The following is a 7,219-nucleotide window of genomic DNA, read 5'->3' as shown; positions in this document are numbered from 1 at the left end:
TTTCCCTCTTGCTCGATTGGAGGCCACCTGGATGAGTCATTCTCCTCTCTGAAGAGCCTGCAGAAAAAATGGGGACTAGGGCAAGCAAACCCTCAAGTTTCCCTACTCTCTCCTCCTCCTCGAAACCCCCCCCCCCAGTTGCTCAGTGAAGCTCTTGCCCCTTGGGTGTGGTCCAAGGCTGGGCCACAGGGACAGGAAGCAGCCACTCCCACTCCCTCTGGATGCCAGGACCCTTGCAGAGTCAAGTTCACATGTGTAAGCCTGGCCCTTCATCTTCTGCCTATTTATTACTTTTAACGGGCACCATATGCAATCCATTGATTTTTGTTTAACGTTTTTCTTTTCCTTCCTGGACCTTCGTAAGCTCTTCCCACCATGGCAGGCAAACAAGCACAGCTGGGGAACACACCCCATCATAAGAATCTGGTTCCTCTGAAGACTTCTCTTTGGATCCACATTTAGATAGGGGAAGAGGGTGCTGGGGTGGGGGGTGTAGGGGAAGTGCATGCGCCCTGGCCCTGGCAGGAGTGACATCATTCTAACTTATCAAAGGGAGCCAGGGCTAGGATAAATTTATGGGAAACTGCTGTCTCTTTCAACCGCATACATGCTATCTCCTTTAATTTCATGATTAGTGTCATTTCATCATTGGAAAAACCAAGCCTCTTCCTGTTCAGTGGCATAAAGTTAATATAAAATCAAACATGTGGTTCCTGGAACTATTCACACAATGTTTTTGAAAAAGTGACATAGTTCAATAGTTGGACAATAAATTTCCTTCCTAATGAGACATTAAAAAGAAAGTGAACATTTGATGCGATGCTCAAGGAGAACTAGCTATTGAAGATTTATAAGCAATCTGTGGAAATACTGTCATTTTTGCCAATGAGTTTTTAATTTTGGTTTGATAATGTCCAGGTGTCTATATTTGCCTGTGATATTACATGCATAAAACTAGGAGTAATAGACATATACTGTCTGTCTTCCACCTTGAACAGTACCTGTCCCATGGGCACGCTCACAGCAGAGTCATACAGATCTGTCCTCACACTGTCATACGTACATGACACTAAATAAAGACAGGCCTCTAGCTACCCAAACCAGCAGATGGTATAGGGGGGAAAAAAACAACTCCTTTATACAAGTTTTCCCTTGAGAAAGATGGCCTTCCAAACAAGGCGTGCAGAGCTTCTCTGCTGAGCCTGGGATACTTACCCATTCAGAATGTTCATGGTTTGAGGGCAGGCATGACCTATAGGAATATCTTGGGTCTTTCAGCAATAAGAGGCCTGGAATTCATTTCCTACTAATGTTCAGATAAAATCCTCATGGTGTGGGATCTTTCTGGAAGTCTGGTTCTAGCAGGTCTTCTATGTTGTTGTAAGGGAAACTATAGTGACCCTCTTCTGTGTCCTTTGCCACCATTATGAATATTTGAGTGGCTTTGTGTATTGAGGTCTTCGTGTAATCCTGTTTTCCTGCCAGAAATATCAAATGGAAGACCTTGGGAATAAACTTCAAAGGTCTTGCTAATGATCAGTCATGTACACAGTGCCCAAGAGGAGCAAAACCATCCATTCTTTAAGTTCAAGTCACCTGTTGCTATCCATATGGAGCTTGGGGGCAGAGGGTGACAGGTATGGTCTTTCTCCTCTATTACCTGCTCTCCCTCTCCTTCTAAAGCACAATGGGTCTTTTCTTCTCACACTGGGGGCACCCACAGTCACCCCTCTTCTGGTCTGCTGGGGGTCTCCAATGAAAAGGGACAAGTATACTATGTACACAGAAAACTTAGTTCTCCTACCAGATCATCTCTTCAAGCTCCCTGTGTTACCAAACTCTAAGAAATGTCTCTGGTAGAGACTAAGTGATAGAAACTATGTAAAACATGTAAGGTATTCTCGAGTCTTCAAAGCTCTACACATATGGTGGTGGAGAGGGAGGATGCCTATGGTAGTGATGATGGTGGTGTTGATGATGTTGATAGTGATGATGATGGTGGTGTTGGTGATGGTGGTGATGGTGTTGATAGTGGTGTTGATGATGGTGGTGATGGTGGTGGTGATGTTGACGGTGGTGGTGATGGTGTTGAGGATGGTGGTGGAGGTGGTGGTGATGGTGGTGGTGATGGTGGTGGTGACGGTGTTGGTGGTGGTGGTGATGATGGTGGTGGTGGTGTCTGTGATTGTGGTGGCGATGGTGATGGTGGAGATGGTAATGGTGGCCCCAGTGGTAGTATTTCAGTATATTATCATTTCTTACCTTCAGGTTCCACATTCCTCTGATAAAATACCCTATTGCTTAGCAGAAAGTCTCTTCCATTGCCTGGTGTCGAACCTCCTTGTCTATGTTCCCCGGAGCCTCTCTGAGACTACGGGGGAAATCCTGGGGTTCTACTGGAAATGAATCAGCCAGCAGCCTGACGTCCCCAAATACACAGAAATCATAACCCTCCTGGCTTTCTTTATTCTTACTTGTTACTCTCCCTAAAGGCTGAATGGGCACCCTGGAATGGCAGAGCTGAGAGGGAGAGTCAGCAATATGGCCTGAGGAAGTCTGTCTGTTTTCCTGCTGTCAATCCAGACACAAACCACAAACTTGCCGGCAGCTCTGGTAGAAAGCTTGGTGCCATCTACTGGCCATCCTGAGTATGACATCCTGGAGGTTCCAGGGTCCTGAGAGAGGGGTGTCTAGAGGCAGACACCCTTAAGGAATCACCCGCTCTGACTCTGAGAGCAGACGTTGGACAGACAAGGTCCCTGCTTCACAGGCTTCCTCAAAAATCAGGGTCTGGGTCTGACTGGGGTCTCCTGGGGGGAAAAGTCGGGAATAGGAGTCAAGAACACTTGAGAAGGCCTTGAATGACGCAGCCTGGGGCATCAGCCTGCCTATGCACCCCAGAGTGTGCTCAGTGGAGGGCTAGGGGGTGCAAAACCCTGAGAGAAGCATGAACATTTTCTGGAGAATTTATTCCAGTCAAAGACTTGGAAGGAAAAACTGTAACAGTTTTAAAGATATTTTAAATTAAAACAAATGCATATGTAACATCAAGTATATGGCAGAATTTGTACAATTTTTAAAGACAACGAGCTATCACAGACATTTTCCACTTGCCACAGGCATCTGCTGCCCCCTGGAGGTCAGGGTTTCTAAGCGGCGGAAGTCTGAGTTGCAGCGCAAGGCTCGCCTTGGGAGGGATGGTGGGGGGCAAGATTCAGATCAGAAAGGACAGCTCCCAGCCTGGAGAGGGGCCAGGAAAGAAGAGGAAGTGATTTTCAGTGCTGTGTCAGCCTGTGCCATGAAGGCACTGACATCCTAGGCTTCCTGCTCCGGTATGCTGCTGTCAGAGGCTGGACGTCGCCTGCAGTTGGAATTTCAAGGTCAAAGACACCTGCCAGCCGGAGAGAAGGCTGACTCCATGTCACCACTCTCCAGCACCGATACACAGGAGCGTGGGCAGGCACAGCAGGGTTTGCTGGCATCGGGGGTGATTGCAAACAGATGCCCCCTCCGGGAAATAGTGGCAGACGCCTGCACTTTGATCCACCACTCTCCAGTCACTTCTGGTTTCCCCGCTCGCAGTATAACCCGGGCCAGAGAAGGTCCCCCCACCCCATTTAGGCACGAAGGAAAAAAGAAAAGCTTCTGCGATGCCTCGTCCCTCATGTCAGTCGAAAGAGCTTACGTCAGAAGGGGGACGACTGGTTAGAATTTGACCTCTTTTTTGCCACATCAGGCTTTCCTTTAGCTCGGTATGCAGCAATATCCTTTTCATATTTTTCCTTCAGCTTAGCAGCCTTCTTTCCATAAGGCTGCTTGTCATCTGCAGAAGTGTTATTCCACATTTCTCCCAGTTTCTTTGCAACATCACCAATGGATAGGCCTGGATGCTCTCCTTTGATTTCTGGGCGATACTCAGAACAAAACAAGAAAAAGGCCGAAGGAGGCCTCTTGGGTGCATTGGAATCCTTGAACTTCTTTTTTGTTTCCCCTTTAGGGGGAATATAAGTTTTCATTTCTCTTTCTCTAACGGGCCTTGTCAGCCTTTGCCATGTCTTCAAATTTTCCTTTCTCTTTAACAGACATGGTCTTCCACCGTTCTGAGCACTTCTTAGAAAACTCTGAGAAGCTGACTGAAGCATCTGCGTGCTTCTTCTTGTGCTCCTCTCAGCAAGTTTGCACAAAGAATGCATATGATGACATTTTGCCTCTCAGCTTCTTAGGATCTCCTTTGCCCATGTTTAATTATTTTCCTCAGCGAGGCACAGAGTCGCCCAGTGCCCGTCTGGCTCTCACTTGACCTCTTTTATTCCCCAGACATTCATGAGGTGAGGTGTCTTTCCACTGAGAATACACGCTCTGGAACGCCTTGACCATGGTCACTGGGTTCCTACACCGGTCTGTTCGCCTAGTCTCTTCAGGAAGTTTGCATATTTTTCCCTGTAGAAATTTCTACCCCATCCCCCACCCCCACTTGTCAACCACGAGCAGGGCATCGTTTAAATAATCATCGTTTTCCCAGGATGGCCAGGCCAGCAGCTGTCTTGCTATCTGTGCTAAGCATGCCCTTGGCTTTGGGCAGATGTGAAGTCCACTGGGTGTTTTTTAGAGGTAGTGGGAAGAACTGTACACAGGATTCCTCCAGTGAAGAGGTTTATCACTAAATCTTTTCTCTGCGATGTAAGGCTAGACACAGCCTTGAAGGCCAGGGTCAACTTTTTCAGCTAGAAGGATGGAAATTATTTCCTAAAAGAACCTGACTGCTCCAGGGTCTAGGACATTTTGTTTCTGGTGTGTGCCTCCCCCCCACCCCCGCGAGAAGACAATATATTATAGAGTTTTTTTGTAGGCTCTGGAATCAAATTAGGTGCAAACCCCAGCTTACAGGCTCTGTGACGCTGCACAAGTTACTTAATCTCTCTGGGCTCAGTTCCCTCGCCTTTAGGAGACACTAATGGCACCTACATCACAGGGCTGCTGAGGCTGAAGTGAGATAATCCATGTAAAGCTCCATGATTAGCACAGTTCCTGGCACACAGTAAGTGTTAGTTGTTGGGATTCTGGTCCTGTCCAGTCCAGCTACTTAACATGCCTGGCTCCTGATTGCCATCTCCCTGTTCCATCTCAGCCTTTGGTGTCTAAGTCTTTCCTGCATCTGGGCTCTCTACAACCACCTCCCAGTACCCCCTTTAGCCCCACTCTGTTCCTTTGCTCCTGACTTTCCACCCTGCAGGTCCTGGCACAAGAGGACCCATCTTTCCTGGAAGCTGTGATGCAGGGACTAGACAGAGCCCACACAGCAGACAGAGCTCCTCCTGGGGCTTTGCCTCTGACATGACAGTGCCTTGAGCTGCAAGTCAGAGAGCAGGGATGACATGACAGCAAAATGATCCCACTCGGCGAGTTCAAGGCCTGAACTGCCACCTGACTCATGTACCATGAACGATCACCTGATGAAAACAATGATCTTCTAAGGAGGGAATTAGGCATTTGAACAAATGGCTTTCAGTACACATCATGTTCAAGGACTCCAACCTGTGGTTTTCATCCCCGATGGAAAGTCCTAGAGCCCTCCCGGATTCTGCAGCCGGAGCCTACCTCTGCTCCTCAGACTAAGGGTGGATGGTGGCAGGCAGAGGCTGGGAATCTTCCTTGAAATCTAAATTTCTTTTCACTTGGCATAAGAAAGGCATGAAGAAAGAGACCTGGGTGTCAGGGTCCATCTTCCTCGGTTCCTTTCCCTTTCACACTCCTGGGAGAGTCGAGGACTTGCTGCTGGCAATGTCAAGGGCCAAGGTGAGGCACCTGTGCTGGTTCCAGGCAGGCAAGATGATGCAGATTCGAGCAGTCCTAGACACGTGGTAGGGACTCACCGTCTCATCTGTTAATTCAGAGAGAGATGTGTGCTCCCAGGAGATGCTCACAGAAGGTCATCCATGAGCCCAATCCTTCTGTATAGCATTTACCAAGTGCCCAGTATGAGCCAAATGCCAGACCAAGCCCAAAGTAACAAGACACAGGCTTTCTACTGCAGGGACCAATGGCTAAGAGCGAGGACAGCAGGGAGGACTCAGGTGATGGGGACACCGCAGCGATAGTACGAGCCATGGAAGGGCCGTGATACTGGTTACTGATGTTTGGCGTACAGGGGTGCCCCTCAGCGTGATTACCAATTTTACGTGTCACATGCAGTGACCTACTTGGGACAGGCAGTAACAAGAAGTCTCCTATCCCACCATATTTGAGCACCTGCTAAAATCCAGCTTGAAAAAAGCCCAGGAGGGTGCCTGAGTGGCTCAGTGGGTTACGCCTCTGCCTTCGGCTCAGGTCATGATCCCAGGGTCCTGGGATCAAGCCCCGCATTGGGCTCTCTGCTCAGCGGGGAGCCTGCTTCCCTTCCTTTGCCCGTCTCTCTGCCTACTTGTGATCTCTGTCAAATAAATAAATAAAATCTTTAAAAAAAAAAAAAAAAAGCCCAGGAAGTGCCTGCGACAGGGCCAGGTCTTTGCAAGGGAGCTCAAGAGCACATGATGGCTGTAAATGTGCTCCACGATACTCAGAGGACAATAAGAAAAGGGCCACATCACTTTCTTTAAAGGAAAAATAAATAAATTAACTAAGTTAGATCTGGCTCTGAGCCCCTCATGTTACATGACTAGAAATTCCATCTCAGTCATGGTTCGAAAGCAGAGGTTTGTTTAGGAAGGTCATGTGACATCCTGGGGATTGTCTGGTGCCCAAAAAAAGGGGGATAAGGCCCATCTTGAGTGTACAGGGTTTGCTCTGTTACCATTGTTCCTTTTTTTTTTTTTCTGAGATTTTATTTATTTATTTGCAAGAGAGAGAAAGAGCACAAGCAGGTCATAGGGGTAGAGGGAGGGGGAGAAGCACTGAGCAGGGAGCCTGACCCAAGACTCCATCCCAGGACCCTGCGATCATGACCTGAGCCAAAGACAGATGCTTAACCAACTGAGCCATCCAGGCACCCCACCATCATTCCTTTTGCTAAGCAGCACTCCTGTGGGGCTGGCCGTCAGCCCCGCTGCCTGGCTAAGCACTGAGGTTCTCCCCGGCACCCACTCCATGAGTGAGGGGTCAGCCAGATACTGCCTCTCCCTCTCCACCCCAGACCTTGGGTTTAGTCATCTGTCTAGAGCAGCTCGAAGCCATCCCTGCCTCTGGCGGCAGAAGGTCAGTAGGACCCAGGACCACAGCATTT

General features: G+C 48.5%; 1 pseudogene; it reads right to left on the bottom strand.

Annotated features, from left to right (window-relative positions):
- Window positions 1-3,686: 3,686 nt before the first annotated feature.
- On the bottom strand, window positions 3,687-4,293 carry LOC116879784 (annotated as a pseudogene).
- Between the last annotated feature and the right edge of the window lie 2,926 nt (window positions 4,294-7,219).

The sequence above is a fragment of the Lontra canadensis genome, unplaced genomic scaffold (assembly GCF_010015895.1).
Source record: "Lontra canadensis isolate GAN:19392208 unplaced genomic scaffold, GSC_riverotter_1.0 scaffold3, whole genome shotgun sequence".
Taxonomy (NCBI): Eukaryota; Metazoa; Chordata; class Mammalia; order Carnivora; family Mustelidae; genus Lontra; species Lontra canadensis.
This window is presented reverse-complemented; position numbering and strand designations above follow the sequence as displayed.